Source organism: Pipra filicauda, unplaced genomic scaffold (genome assembly GCF_003945595.2).
Source record: "Pipra filicauda isolate LSUMZ 115617 unplaced genomic scaffold, ASM394559v2 scaffold40_size4127951_pilon, whole genome shotgun sequence".
In the NCBI taxonomy this organism is placed as follows: Eukaryota; Metazoa; Chordata; class Aves; order Passeriformes; family Pipridae; genus Pipra; species Pipra filicauda.
Genome location: NW_024104543.1, coordinates 3,472,774 through 3,489,450, shown reverse-complemented (window position 1 = coordinate 3,489,450; position 16,677 = coordinate 3,472,774). Strand labels below are relative to the sequence as shown.

At 42.6% G+C, this 16,677-nt stretch overlaps 1 long non-coding RNA gene across 1 annotated transcript; it reads right to left on the bottom strand.

Moving 5' to 3' along the window:
* Nucleotides 1–10,401: 10,401 nt before the first annotated feature.
* On the bottom strand, nt 10,402–11,547 carry LOC120324052. The gene is made up of 2 exons (XR_005565055.1): nt 11,371–11,547; nt 10,402–10,563 (listed from the first exon to the last, which is right to left on the bottom strand). It is a non-coding gene; the product is annotated as an uncharacterized LOC120324052 (long non-coding RNA).
* Between the last annotated feature and the right edge of the window lie 5,130 nt (nt 11,548–16,677).

The following is a 16,677-nucleotide window of genomic DNA, read 5'->3' as shown; positions in this document are numbered from 1 at the left end:
ATTGGCTCCCTTATCCAGAAGTAAGAGTAGAATAGATACTTTTTCACTGTTTAAATATTATTTCTGTATCTTCCAAAGCATCACAATGCTCTACACAGATTACTAGTAATTCTACTTAGGCATAAACCAACTCCTGTCAGCCTATCAGAAAACACAGGCACACACACAAATGATACAATTGTATCTTTACCATTACCATTGACCCATTTCATAGTTTTACCTTCCACTCCATATTCATATTCTTATTTAAACTGGTGTTACTATTTTCTGTTTCACACATGGATAGCCGTTTAAAATATAGGAATTGGGAGAGTACAATTATTCCTCCATCAAGTTTCCCTCTCACTTTTTACCTATCCTTTGATTGTCTCCCCAGTTCACAGCTTGGAGGTGAAATTCATCTTTTACCATAGTAGCATTTATTAAAAAAATCACAGTTCTGAAGCAGCCAGCCAGAGTGATTGGCTTATAGTACTCCAATATATGAAGTGCTCTGTCCTCCAGGAATCTTGCTTACCTGGCTCCCTTTCTCCTTCTTGCACTAAGGGAATTGCAACATCTTCCAGTTACCACTAATACACAGATGTGTTGTACATCTTCCTGACTTGATTATCATTTGTTTGGTTTATTATGATACCTAAACCATCTGAATTTGAATTTGCTTTGTTCGAGTCAAAATACAATCACAACAAAAAAACCCCAGCACCTCTCGCAAAGAGCTTACACTAAAAAATAGACACAAGAAAAGGGAAGGTATGTACCACCTGGGAGTTACTTGCTTGAGCCACTACTTTACGTAGGGAGCTACCTAATCACATCAAACAAGCAAGAAGGGATAAAAATCCAATTTCTTCAGATTGCTGTTGTGCTTCTCTCTCTTCAGAGTTACAATGCTGTGCTAGAGGAATCCCTAAAAAGACTTTCCAACAAATCATCTGATGTCATGTTGCATTCAGTGATGACACTGTGATCCACAATATCCTGGGAATCTTTCAGCCTGGCAGACTGACCTTGGACCACCAGAGTTACTGCACCTCTCAGTGGTGGATCAAACCGAAGACTACTTCGCTGAAAACCTGTCTTGTGATACATGTAGAATTTAATAATGTCAACAAATGCAAACAAACAAAATCACAGAATAACTAGGATTGGTAGAGGCCTCAGGAGGTCTATAGTCCAAACTTCTGCTCAAAGCAGGATCAGCTGTGAGCTCAGACCAAGTTCTTTAAGGATTTATAGTGTCAGTTCTTGACAAACTCCAAGGCTGAGACAGTACAACCTTTCTAAGCAGCTCGTTCTAGTGTCTGACTGTCCTCATGAAAAAAATGTACCTTATATCCAGTCAGAACCTCTCTTGTTTCAGTTTATGCTCCTTATCTTTCATCCTCCTGCCTGCTTTGTAGAGTCTGGCTCAGTCTCCTTGATACATTCCCCACAGATATTAGCAAGGCGCTGTTAGATGCCCCCAAAGCAATCTCTCCTCCAGGCCAAAGAAGCCCCCCTCCTTTTATAAGGTACTTGTATTTGGAGGGCCTAACACTGGATGTGCTATCTAAATGTGGTCTAATAAGTGATGAGAAGTTATAGGGAGAAGTAATATAATAAAGGTTGCAAATATTCTCACATATGCTCACTGATCTACAAAAGAAACTGTAAACCGTGGAGGTTTAATTCCATTACTTGGAACTGAGTTTGCCCTGAACCCTGAGATTATAATCACATTGTGGCATATTATTGTCATAGGCTCTGAAACTTGTCTCTTCTGCAGACAAATTTCTGATTTGCAAAGCTGTGTGAACTCCAACTTATAAATAACTAGTGTGGCTCCTCAGAGAAACATAGATGTTACACTACAACATCCAGCATCAGCTTGCCCCTGTGCTACTTACTGGCTTGGGTGAGCACTACAATCTGAGATAGATGTTGCTGCAAGCGTATCCTAGCCAGCTGAGTTAAGAGAATTTAGTATTGATATATTCCATTTTCATGATAGGAAGCATTTGCAAATGAAGCAGTATTTTACCAGGACTGTTAAAAGGCAAATAAAGTTGAAGAAAAGTACTCTTAACTTCTGCATTTTAATAATATTGTCCTGGCTGGAAGTCTCTGCATAGAGAAGAAATGGTTTGGATTGCTAATGTGAGTCTGTCTAATAGAGGCTTCTAAAATAACCTTTTTGTAAGTGATACTACATTTTTGGGGGTGAAGGATAACATTGCAAAATGAGAGACCTAAAGTTAAGTGTAACATTTAATGAATAATGGATTTCTGGAAATTATTAGAGAGTATCTGTGGAATGCAGAAATTCTACGCCTTATATTTAGACAGAATAGAAAAAGAGGCCATTTTGAGTTCTTCAAACAAGTTTTTGAATGACACTCCAGAAACATAAAAAAAAGGGAATATCTATCTCCTTTGTTAGCATTTTCAATACAATATTATTTGCTATGGTTATCAGCAGTATATAAAAAACACTCTGGGAAAAAAAAACAAAAACAAAAACTTTTAATTAATAGGAGAAAAGTAATCTAGTTATGACTATACCTATATAAGTAGCTAACTTGAGATTTTCTGTCACTCATCACTATAGCACTACATTTCAGTTTTTACTGGGACTTACCATTGCAGCATATATGTAGCCAGCATACTTGTTTGGTTAGATCTAAGTCAAGCAGCAACAAATATTTATCTCAAAAAAAAACCAAACCAAACAAAACTCCCAGGAAAAGTATATCAGCTTCAGTAGCCACCTAAGTACGTGAATGATTATTTCACAGAAGAGTATTTTACACTATTTATAGAATAACCACTGTATGCTCCATTAATTTTTGGCAATCCAGTTGAAACTGTAGCCAGGTATCCTGGCATAATCATTTTATCCAGGGAAAGGAGAGGTGATATCAAGGGTTCTTAAAGTAAATAGGATTGAACGAGTCCTTTTCTAGTTACCTCTACCACTACCAATGTTGAAGTTCATGGTCACGCTCTAGAAAGGTGCTACCATGTTTTGTTTTCTACAATGGTGAGGACAAGGGTTCATTCAGTGTGGAGGTGTCACCAGGGTTAAGTCAGCCTATGCCCTGCATCAAAACTGCTTCCATAAGAAAAAAAAAGACAGGTCACTGTCATAGGAAACTCCCTGATGAAGGGAACAGAAGGCTCACTATGCCAACCAGACTCATTTCTTGGGGAAGTCTGATGCCTGGGGCCTGGGTTAAAGGTGTGATGAGAAAGCTTTCTACTCTGGCACAGTCCTCAGTTAATTATCCATTATTGATTTTTCAGGTAGGCACTGATGAAGTTCCAGCCTAAGTCTGAGGGAGATCAACAGAGACTTCACGGCCTTAAGATAACTGGTTAAGGAATAAGGAGCACGGGCTTTCCAGCTGCAGGGAATAATCAGGGAAATAAAAGGAAGAGCCAGCAGATCAATACCTGGCTCTGAGCCCAGTGTCACTGGAAGAATTCGGAAGTTTTGATCATGGATCAGTCATCATAACTCCAGTCCTGCTGGTGACAGATGGGGTACCCCTGTCTCAAAGGAGGAAAAGGATCTTTGCACAAGAGTTAGCAGGACTCTGAGACAGCTTTAAACTAGATTTGAAGGGGGAAAGGGATAAAATCAGGCTGACAAGATACAAACCTGGGGCAGCACATTGTGTGGACAGAAGGGCTGGCAGTCTCTGCCTACAAGGTTAGTGGATATGAAGCCAGCCTACTTCTGCGCAGCCGCCCTGCTTACAACATTGCTGCATAACCACAGTCAGAAATCACTGCTCGACCATAGGAGTAAAGGAGAGCAGTAGATAAGAACAGTGCAAAGACTGGTATTTCTGAAGATGGCAGGGAAAACACGGTTGATCATACTTAGGAGTGCAAGATCTCTTCAGTGGTAAGAGCGAGAATCATAGTTATTGCACAGATCAGTGGGGTATCCGTGCAATATGCAAGCTGCTCAGAGATTAGACAGGCAGGCCAAGGAGAGAGATCAAATGGCGAAATCATATTCCCTGGCAATGATATGGAGGAGTAGAGTTGCTGTGACCCTCATTGACTGGACCAAAAGAGCACTGATCAGCTGCATCTCAGTAGCTGAAGGTATCTCATCATCTATTTTTTTCCCCCAAAATGATGTGTTGATGACTTTATCTCTGGGATATGCTACTGAGGTAAGAGCCATGAATTTCAGTGAAAACAGTAGGTCCTCAATACCTTTGAAAACTGTCTCCATGATAGTTGCTTTCATCTTAAAACATGAATCGTATATCAGGTATGGCTTGGGAGTATCTTTGAAGGATAATAAGTGGAAAAAAGTCAGTAGTGGTTGTTTGTTGGTTCTGTACTAGAAGAATTTGCAAATCCTTGCTCCTTCTGTGATGTTAGCACCAGAGCATGTGCTTTGTGTCTGCTGCTCCAGCAAAGAATTATACCAAGAACAAGAGAAAATTGTGTCCTTTTCAAATCTGTTGTTGTTAAATAATTGATCACTTTACTGCCACCATGAGGACACCTTTAGAAACAATGCTTACATGGCAGAGAGTCTTGGGTTGTGGGAGACCTATGAAGCATGTTAATTAAAATGACTAATTTAAAAAATATATTTTGGCAGTTGAAGATAAATAAATGCATGAGAGATTTGTTTCCTGAGTTCCCATGGTCTGAAATTACAGATGACAGTCCTTCTGTAGAGGGTGAGAGAATTCATTTGGATTAAATTATCCTTTCATTTCCTTTTCTAAAACATCAGAAAACCTCCCTAACTGACATTTTTGCCTTTGTGTCAGGGATAGCATTAAGAATAATTTTCTATGATTGTCTCTTCGACAGGTAGAGAACTCAGTTTAATCGATACATCATAAGCTGTTATTACAGCTATTTTCTATCTTAATTCAGCCTGCCCTTCATAATTATGTGGTTTTTTCCTGTTTTTTAAAAGCTGTGAATGGTGGCAGATTTCCACCACCTAGTGGAAAAAGTATGTACTGCCTCCTAAAAAGCTTTGCTCAGATTTCTCTTTAGTGTGTGTTTTAAACCTTCCCATCACCAGCTCCCTTTTACCAGCACTTATTACCAAAGTATCTTTCTTTTTTTTTTCATGAACTAGTTCATATGCTCAGGTGTATACAACTCTCTTTGAAGGTGTCAGGCATTATATATTCCACAAAAAATATGTCTCAAAATATAGGAATTGTATCTCTGTGTTTTCAATTTAATGTGAAAGTTTTCAACTTGTAATGTGAAAGGGAAACTGAAAAGCTTGAAAACTTGAGCAGGATCTGCCAATGAATGGCACTGTTTCCCTTCCTCTGCTTCACCAGGAGCCCTGATCCCCACTAAGGTGCAAACTCAAGTGCAAACTGTGCCAAAACCCACTGTACTTGTTCAAGAAGTGTTCTGTGTCAGGATGCTCTGCATTTTGAGTGCCAAGACCAAAATGACAAATCAAGTCAGGGAAAATTTCCAGCAAGGAGAAGGTTAAAGAAATGCAAATGCAACTGGTGCCATTATCACCTCTTCCTATTGCTGCCAGGGAAGTCTCTACCCCTTGCACACCTATGGAGCATCCTCTCCCTTCCCACCTATTCAACACTGAACAAGATGATTCCTTTGGCCTTAGAAGAAATTAGTTTTCAATCCATCTTTGATCAGCAGTACGAGTAATAGAGTTAAGAATCTTTCCCCCTTTCACATCATACAGGTAGAATAATGACTCAGAAAAATCATGTTCCATTTGAATCAAGCAGGATTTTTCCTATTGTTTTTCATGGGGGGGGGGGAAACAAACAACCAAAAAACCAACAAAAACCCAAATACAAACAAACAAACAAATAACCAACTAAAAAACCTCACCACAAAACCAAACCAAAAAAAGATGCCATTATCTGGTTCTTATTACTAGATCCTTGCAGTATTTAGCTTATCCTCATAATGACTCTGAATGACAAAAAGGTTACTACCACATAGTTTTTTCCAGCACCCTATTTCCAGCTCACTGTCACTTCATTCATCTGTGCTCAAAACTGAGATCTTCAAAACTCCAGCTAATTTGCCATGTAACTTTGGAAGCCTGCAAACACACCTATGCAACAGAATATTTTCCTGAGCATTTAAATACCCTCTCCTGGCAATACTGATCATTTAGCATCTAGTTCACAGCTAAGGTCTGCCAGGATTCAGAAATTAGCTGTTTGCACATCTCTCTCTCCTACAGTATGCAATCTGCTCTTCTGATGAATCATAGTCTACGCAGGACAAGATAGGCAACGGTAGTGTTATTGTCCCCTCCCCTACTTTGTCTACTAGCTCAAGAAGAGGCTGCTCAGCTATCCTATTGTAGGCATAAGGAGATTTCAGCTATTACTCACTATTCCCTAGGCAAAGGCTACAGCTCTTAAATTAGTGGGTGTTTAAATGTACCTTTCAGTGACACTTGTTAAACTTGTACCATTTACATGTAAAAAAATATATTTGAGAAAGAAAAGGTTTCAAGTAAAAGTGTCAGTAGTTAGCACTGCACCCGGGGAAGAATAACCCTGTGCACCAGTACAGGCTGGGAGATGACCTGCTGGAAAGCAGATCTCTGGAGAAGGATCCGGGGGTCCTGATGGACAACAAAGTGTCCATAAGCCAGCAGTGTGCCCTGGTGGCCAAGAAGGCCAATGGTATCCTGGGGTGCATTAGGAACAGCCTTGCCAGGAGGTTGAGGGAGGTGATCCTGTCCCTGTGCTCAGTCCCAGTGAGGTCACATCTGGAGTGCTGTGTCCAGTTCTGGGCTCCTCAGTACAAGAGAGACAGGGAGCTCCTGGAGCAGGTCCAGCAGAGGGCAACAAAGATGTTTAAGGGACTAGACCATCTCTCTTATGTGGAAAGGCTGAGGGAGCTGGGCCTGTTCATCCACAAGAAGAGTCAACTGAGAAGGGACCTCATCAATGTCTATAAGTATCTGAAGGGAGGGTGTCAAGAGAATGGAGTCAGGCTCTTCTTGGTGGTGCCAAGTAATAGGACAAGAGGCAACAGACAGAAACTGATGCACAGAAAGTTCCACCTGAACATGAGGAAGAACTTCTTTGTGCAGGTGACCACACAGTGGAACAAATTGCCCAGAGAGGTTGTGGAGTCTCCCTCAGTGGAGATATTCAAGAGCCTTTTGGATGCAATCCTGTGCCATATGCTCTGGGATGACCCTGTTTGAGCAGGGAGGTTGGATTAGATGACCCACTGTGGTCCTTTCCAACCTGACTCATTCTGTGATTCTGTGACTTTCATATGAAGTTGATGCTTTTGTAGGAGGAACAAGAAAATACAGTGCATGACTAGCTGGCAAGAAATTAACAGCAGGTGAGAAGTACAGTCTGTGGTACTCATAAAAAAAAATCCCCCAAAGAGGCAACTTAATTAAAAATTAGCAACTCCACTGCTTTTTTAGATGTCTAACAAACAACTAGAACTAAGCTATGCAACACAAATTGTTGGAAATTACCATAAAGACTTTTTCCTTGTCAAGGACACTTGGAGCTGGCAAGGTGAACCTGGATGGAAAGTTTTCCAAATAGTTCATTACATGCCAAGTAATGGTATTTATACTTGTTATTCCTAAGTAAAGTATAGGAGATTATATCAACAGTTTGGGAAGGATGAGTTTCCCTTCCAATTAGACTGTGTAATACTTTTGTGGTTGCAAAATATGGAGCCTGCTGTCCTTTAAACGGAAACAGAATGTTGCACTGAGGTGCACAGAACTATGATGTATCTGTTACAAATAAGATGCTTCACTTCCCACCAAGATGGATAGTTAAACTGACTATAAATACCAGTCAAAATTCCTTATATACTAGAATGACAAATTCTTGCTTGTCACCTTAAAGCTGTGTTGAGCTGTTTTAAGCTGCAACAGGTTACAATCGCTCAGGACAGAGAAATCAGATAGCAGCTATCTGATCAGGACTGAGCCCAGGCCAGAGGTCCCCCAGAAGGAAATCTGTATAGAGAGGAAAATGTAGTCTCTCAGCAATGAGAGGACTGACCCATTTTGAATAGACCCAGCTCTGTCTGTAGTATTTACCTGCAGAAAGAGGTAGTTTGTTGACTACTTTGGGGTGGCAGGTATAACATCATATTGGGACAGCTAGTGTGGCTATTTCAGTAGGATGACAGAAATTCAAACTACAAATCCCAGATTCTTACAGAAAGGGAAATGCTGGTCCATAAAACATAATGGGGGGCATTTATTGAAATAATCGAGTTCATCTTTACTAGCTTTGCAGTGTATTGGGAAGGGTTCTTTAAGTGGCATAAGAATTTCTCCATCTCAAAATGAGTGAATAGATCATGGATATAAAGTTGCCCCTTGCACTACAATCATTTTCCAGAGGGCCTGGAAAAATTAATCTCCACCAAATTAATGCCAAATCCTTGCCAAAGTGTATGCCTCCATGTCAATGATTGTCTAACAGGCTTAGCAGTAAATTCTCCATCAGCATGTGAATGGCCATTCTAGTCACTGGCAAAATGTCATTTTATAACAGATCTAAGGAAAGAAAATATGATGCTGAACAGACAAGTGCAGATCCAAGTTAACCACCTCTTGGAAAACAGTACCCCAGCTACCAGGCCTGGATAATGCCACCTGCTGAGCCAAGGACTCTTGCCCCATCTGCCCCCAGGCAGAGCTGCATTTCATATATCCACGGAGGCCACCACAGACCTTCTCCCACACAACACGCTTCACTTCCCCCTAAAAGGAAAGCACACAACACGCTTCGCTTCCCCCCAAAATTACCATCCTCACCTCCAAGATGGGCTGAGGATACTCCTAAGACAGTCCCTACCCCAGGTGTCCCACATACATCAGCAAAGTAGATATTTGAGAGGTCCAGGTTTTCTGAGATTGTCAGACACCATCCCTCTGTTCATCTTCATCTTCCAGTACAGACCTCACCTGCCTGCTCGCTCCTTGCTTTCTGTGAAGGGGAATGCTGAACAGCTCTCACATGTCTCAAAAGATATTTACATTGCTTAATTCCTTCCTTTCGAGACTTGATTTGATCATGACCCCCTGGTGTACTGTTGTAGTACACAGCAGAGTAGTTTCACAGACCTCAGGTAATGGAGTCAGCAGTGACTGGTGTGCAAACACTAAAGTGAAGACTTAAACTAGTACATGTTTGTGTTACACATTTACACATGTACTAGATCACATATCTCTCTTTTCAAGGTAATGTGTTTGATCAGCTGCACTTTCACCAAGCCTCCTTGCTCTTTCTCTATCTGTAAGCCTGGCAAGTACATGCTCGACAATTTCCATCAAAATAATAGGTACGGAAAAACTCATTAAAAAAGGCATTACTGCTGGGGGAGGAGGAGGGAAGAAAATAAAAAAGCGAAAGCTATTGGAGAAAACCAGGCTCTTCTGACAGCAGACTGAACACCAGCACCCTTAGGGCTGGAGCGCACAGAGGCAACTCATTTACTCTCGCAGCCCCCCCGCGCCACGCCCATCCCTGAGCCACCCCCTCCACACCCCCTCCGCATCCCAGTGGGCCCCGCCACGCCCCTTTCCCGCTCCTTCCAGCTGCACCGCTTTCCCACGGTGGTGCCTCGGGCCCCCCCCCCGGCTCCTCCCGCATCCCTCCGCTGCCCCGGCGGGCCCCACGGCCCCGGCGGCAGCCAGGGATGGCCCTTGGCCGCCCGGAGACCCTTCTCGGCCCTCCCTGGGCACTGCTGACACAGGAATGGGAGAATGACGTGTTCCCAACACACCTGCCAGGAAATGCCTGACGTGGCCAGTGGCTGTCGCTCCCCTCTGCCCAGGTGCCTCAATAAAAGGCCCCGAAGCAGCTGCGTGGGCTGTAGGTGGCTCTTCGGGGAAGACACAAAAGCCATGAACAGAGTTAGGGAAGAGCTTTCAAACTCGGGCTGTTTCCTCTTTTATCAGCTTATCTCGATGTCTTGTCAGTACCACTGTTCCTTAAGGAGGAGGCCTTAAGCGAGGCCATCAGTATTTATTTATAGATGCTGAATCAGTTCACTGGATTTCATTCACTCCCTGTGCACTTCAGCAAGCTGACTCATTTGCTGTCCATAGCTGGGGACCTCCAGCTGCAGATTTTTGTACGAAGCTGAATGTAGTTCAAGCCAGAACCTGAACACTACGACCACAGGGAGCTGTAGTATTGACTCATCATATTCATCTCAAGCAAGAAGTACAATCCAAAAGCTGCTTGGGATCAAAGTAGCAGCTCTGGTACACCAATCTGAACAAAATCTTACTAGTGAGCATCTACGAGATGCATTTCTAAGAAAACTTACCTTATATTCCATGATAAGCTGAACAGACAAGTTGTTTCTTTGGGTTTTTTTTTTTGGTTTTGTTTGTTTTTAACCAAAAAACTACACCTAAAATTCTATTAAAATTAGTATCATTAGTTTCTGGGTTTGTTATTACTGGTTCACAGGTAGCAAACTTGTCCTCCATTGTCTAGTTTTAAAGCTTGCTTCAGGAGGGAGGCAGGCAGGCAGGCAGTCACTGGTGATGCACAAAAAGAAATAGAATCCATATACCTTCTGTTAAAAAAAAAATCAATAAAAATATTGTTGTTATCACCTACATATAGAATCATGGAATCATAGCATGGTTTGGGTTGGAAGGCACTTTATAGATCATCTAGTTCCAACCCCCTGCCAGGGACACCTTCCACCAGACCAGATGGCTCTATGCCCCATCCAGCCTAGCCTTAAACACTGCCAGGGATGGGGCATCCATAACCTCCCTGGCAACCTGTCCCAATGCCTCACCACCCCCACAGTGAAGAATTTTTTCCATATATTTAACCTAAATTTCCCTTCTTTAGTTTGAACCGATTACTCTTTGTCCTATGTCTTGGTCTGAGACAATTTGGAGGAGCAGAGAACTTGGACAAAAGTTTCCTCCCTCGGATTCACTACCCCTGGTTTCTCCAATGCAGAGAGAGACTAAATATGCCCAGATGAAAGTGAAAAAATAACTCTTTACCAAGAAGAAATGCTAACAACAATATTGATAAAACTGGGTTAAACCAACCAATGAGGAGAAACTCCCCAAGCCCTGCCCACCAGACCAAATCAGATGGCAGCCGGCCTCCCCCACCTGGAAAAAACACATGTGGCCACAGCACAGAGAGCAGAAGGCCACCCTTCCACATGGTTCCCCTCCCCCACACCTGAAAAACAGGAAGAACGGTGGGAGAGTCAGTGCTGGCAGGAAACAGTGGATAGATGAGATTCAATACCGGCAGACACTTGTGTAGCACTGGAATGAGATTGCAGTGCTGGTACAGGCAGTCGGAGAAGGGCTGCAGACCCCCCAGGTAACTGGAAGGACCCGTAAGACACCTGTTAGATCCAGTGATGAGACTTAGTTGTTGCAATTTCCATGTTTGTTGGTTGAAGTGGTGATCACAGTTCAGATCTGAGGTGGTGGTAGAAGTCCAGGGTGATCTGGGAAGCCCCAAAACTCAGGCTCAGATGGGAAGGCCTCTGGTACCTCCCCTGCAGTGGGGAGTTTTATGCTTGATGATGTAATACTGTGAGTCACAGGATGCTTCAGGAGTCTTTGACACTTTCTAAGATGTTGCAGCTCTCTCTTACGTCCATTATGAGCTCATTATGGTCCATTATGACTCATCATAGAATCATAGAATCAGCTGGGTTGGAAAGGACCTCCAAGATCATCAAGTCCAACCCTTGATCCACTACCACTGTGGTTACTAGACCATGGCACTAAGTGCCACATCCAGTCTCATCTTAAAAAACCTCCAGGGAGGGAGAATCCACCACTTCCCTGGGCAGCCCATTCCAATGTCTGATTACCCTCTCTGTAAAGAATTTCTTCCTAATATCCAACCTAAACCTCTCCTGGCAGAGCTTAAGATCATGTCCTCTTGTCCTACTGCTGGTTGCCTGGGAGAAGAGACCAACCTCCACCTGGCTACAACCTCCTTTCAGGGAGTTGTAGAGAGTGATGACGTCTCCCCTGAGCCTCCTCTTCTCCAGTCCTAACAACCCCAGCTCCCTCAGCCTCTCCTCATAGCTTCAGTCCCTTCACCAGCCTTGTTGCTCTTCTCTGGACCTGCTCCAGCACCTCAATATCCTTCCTGAGCTGAGGGACCCAGAACTGGACACAGTACTCCAGGTGTGGCCTCACCAGCGCTGAGTACAGGGGAAGAATCACTTCCCTGGTCCTGCTGGCCACACTGTTCCTGATAACAGGCCAGGATGCCATTGGCCTTCTTGGCCACCTGGGCACACTGCTGGCTCATGTTCAGCTTCCCGTCAACCCAAACTCCCAGGTCCCTTTCTGCCTGGCTGCTCTCCAGCCACTCTGTCCCCAGCCTGTAGCGCTGCACGGGGTTGTTGTGGCCAAAGTGGAGGACCCGGCACTTGGCCTTGTTGAACCTCATCCCGTTGGAATCAGCCCAACTCTCCAGTCTGTCCAGGTCCCTCTGCAGAGCCCTCCTGCCTTCCAGCTGATCGACATTCCCTCCCAACTTAGCGTCATCTGCAAATTTGCTGATGATGGACTGAATCTCCTCATCTAAATTATCGATAGATATTAAACAGAACATCAATAAGAGATGAACCTTCAGGCTTAATGTGAATGTCCCAGGAACTTATCACAGCTGAATCATCTGTGTAAGAAAAAAGAAACACTACCCCATCTTACAGGGTTTGCCCCTTTCCTCACCTTGTTTAACACCCATCTTGTAGCCTGAGGTGTCAAATGTGCACACCTGCAGCCCCAGGCCTGGTGTCCACTCTGCACATTGTTACAAAGCACACTGCTGATTGACCCATCAGCACCAATAGCTCAGTCTGTTACAGCTCCTGGGCTGTCACTGCAGGTGGTCCAAAGTTTGAGTCATTAATCACTAGCATTCAGTCTCTCTAAAGGCGGCAAAGCACCAAAACAGGTGGATACCAGAATTTCTGTGTAACACAGAACATCCTATCACTACAGCTCCTGGTGAATATCCACCCATATAATTTTGAGTACTCAGAGAGAAGTCTTCTGAGGAAAATGCTTCAGTGTTGCTTTAAGAAAAAAACTAAAGCTTTTAAAAAAAGAACACCCTAAAAATGGGAAGTTAATGAATTATCCATGAGCTTTTGCATAGGAGCAAAGGGTGTCTGTGAGTTTAAACGTTTTATATCACCTTGTAGACAAACACTGTTTTCCAAAGTCGGTTATGTGGTGAAGAAGATATTAAGATTAAATGAGCAGTGCAGAGCTCAAAAAGCAAACCCATAATTATTAATAGATATTCAAATTGTCAGGCAATCGATTTTTAAATTGTCCTTTCACCGTTGTGTGTAATGTGGTTTGCCTCAAAGTGATAAATTAGCAGCAGCACTGTGCTGTGACTGTTTCTACTAGAAAGTTCTCATTACCATTCAGAGGTTTTGCTGGCTCGTCAGTGAATCGTGGATAGCATTTTGATTGCTGAAGTGCGGCCCAGAAACCAGAAAAAGGATCGGAAGCAGAGTCTGTAAAAGCCTTTTCTTGAATTCTAAGATTGATTGAGTTCTTGAATAGGACTAACTTCTTTGGCCTTAGTGTTACTATTTCTCATGAATCTCAGAGGAATTGATAGAACATTCACCCCCCCCCTCCACCCCTCTCTTTAAATCGTAGTATTCTTGTTAATCTGTCAGGAAAATAAGAACATTAACACGTAATGGACCAAATGTGCCTTTTTTTCCTTAATTGAAAAGAATGTTCCTCTTAATCCCACTAGCACAAGGCTGCAATCTAAGGTAACATGACCCCAAGGAAGGCAAGCAAATGTCTGCACTAGCCAACCCTCTCCTATTTAGTACTGTATAGTCTCCCCACATTTAGTTTCACGTAGTCAGATACTGTCTGATGGTTTGAGGTTAACAAGAACGTGGACTGTTGTGGATGTCTGGAACAAAGGAATGAATTTCTCAGCAAGCTAACCAGGGGAAGAAAGTATTTTGTCTGTTGATGCTACCCAGCCACCTAAAGATTCAGCCAACACTTCAGGGACTGGCATGATGATGCCTTTGATGGAAGCTGGAGGTATTTTCTTGGTTAAGTCTTCTAAGTGTTTATCTTTGCTTACCAGCATTTCTCTACTACTGTCCAGGTTTATTCAGCAGAAAATTTCCTGAAACCATGTTGTCATTTCAGCAGTGATAGTACTTGCAGCACATGAGCGTCAGTGGCACGTTATTAAATCTATCTGAACCCTCTGTGCACCCTTTTCATTTGCAGTGGACTAAGAGAAATACTAAAAGGCAAATCACTCTGTGTAGATACCTCTACAGGCTGCAAATAAGAGAAAAAGGAAAGAAGCAGTACTATCGAGGACAACAATTGTGACTATTGTAAGATGAAGCTGTTACTGTCAGATCGTCTTCCTCCTGTTCGTGGTTGTAATACCAGACATGGCAAAGGTTCTTGAGATGTGCAGCCATACGAGAACAGAGATCTTACCCATGTCTGCAGGAGACATTGTAACATCTGTATACAGCACAGTGGTTATGCAGTTGGAGCTTGGAGTTCACTAGTCACTTAGCTGTTTATTCAAGATGAATTATGGGGCTCTAGAATGAGCTGAAATTCACTTCAGGGTCAAGTTTGTAAAAGATTTTAAAGGTCCAGTATTGGTTTGTTTGGGACTACTTCACTGCCAGTAGATCAGAAAGAAATGTTCCCCTAAAGGAGCCACTACTTGTTTCCGCTTAGGGGGTACTCCAGAAAGTGTTGATGGAGGGATTGTGGTACTCTGCTGTCAAGGCAGCCATCTGAACCCTCATATAGAAGCAGTTCTGACTGTGAATGGGTACTGGTTACTTGATCTGAGAAGCCATAAGCAGCTGTGAGCAGTGCTGCCCCATGTCTTCCTTGACTGCAAGTGTATCCAACAACAACTGTGTTTCAGCAGCACTAACAGGATGAGCCTTGGACCTTTGCACTTTTTCAGTCACTGATCTCGGTTGCTGATCACTGCAAGCAAAGAAGCAATTAAATATGAAAAGGTTGATCTGGGGTGTCAGTCCTGTATGATACTGAGCATGCCTGTACATTGTTATGCCCCAGCTGGTCACAGTTGAGGGCACTCAGCATCTTGGAGGATCAAACCATGGAGTGAAAAAAAACCCAACACTTTTAATCAATAACAGAGACAGAAAAAGTGGATTTATTATGAGTACTGATTGAACAACCATGTTAAGAGTAATTGAGGACAAGATCAGAGAGATGAGGAAACTTTCATTTCTTGGGGGGCTGTTGCTCTAGGACACGTTTTATTTACAGTCTCCTGCCAGAAAAAGAATCTATTGGCTCTTGGTATCAGTTTCTGTTTGACCACACAGACTGCTCTGATAGCTGCAGTGGAAATGAGGGTGAAATCCATGTGTTTGAGATTGCCACTGAGTGCCAAATACTGGAGTTGTTTCTCCCTGGATCACAGGTACAGATATGTGTGCATATCTGTGCCAAAAGGCACATTTGGTCCATTACATGTTCATGTTCTTATTTTCCTGACAGATTAACAAGAATACTACAATTTAAAGATATGGGTGGAGGGGGGTGAATGTTCTATCAATTCCTCTGTACAAGGCAGGAACTTGAGAGCAGTTGCAGTAGCTACAATGTGAGTGGGAGAGATGAGAACTTAGTACTGTCACTAAAAAGCAGGTTACAGCTCAGAGAAGAACAGAGAAGCAACACTACAAGTGTCATGTTTTTAGTCTTAAGATAGTGTTTCTTTTGTCATTTAACAGCATTTACAGAAAGATATTCCTTACAACTTTTCTACATCATTTTTATCATTCCCTGGTAGCTATATTTGAGTCATCTTTATAAAAACTATTTGAGGCGTCTAGAGGAGATAATTACAACTACAGCTGTGAATTAAAAGCAGGAGTAATAAACTCTTAAAATGGAACTTCATGGTTTTCATGTGAATAATTTGACAGTAATACACCAGGAAAATGAAAGAAGATGATGTAAAACATAGGTGTAAAGCAAAGCCCTCCTAATAAAAGGAAAAGAATTGCTGGGCAAATCCAAGTAGAGTGATACCACAAAAGTCTCCTGGACTGAGTTCTTCACTCTGTTGTAGACAATGAAATAGTCATCACAGAAAGGACTGTCATTCATTCTGGAAAAGGAGACTGCAGTGCAAGCTGTTGACTTCGGTGAATTTTTTTGTAAAATTGTCCAGAAGAGATAAGAAAGAATTGGATGAGAAGAAGAACTCAAACTAAAAGAAAAGGTGTTGGACATATTCCATAGTGTCAGCTGCCATCACACCGTCATGATGGGAGTAACCAATTTATTTATTGATATTGGAGGTGCCTTCATAATGTATGTTCCAGTAGCAGGTTCTGAATACTAAAATGACAAAGCACCAGTCTCTTATGGGTTCACACTTTCAGATATTGGTCTCCACAACTGTGTAAATTCAGAGTGAGAAAGTGTCGGCTCCTTTCACCCTCTGAGGTATTGCTCCACTTTAAAACCATGAAGGTTCCGACCATATTTCACCTGGTCCTTCTCTGATAGTGGCCAACAGCAAGTATAGGGAAGAATACAAGAACATGTAGCATTTTTCCCACATAACTTCATAAAAAGACTTGGCCTTCACCCAGAAACTTCCCTCAGATTGCAAG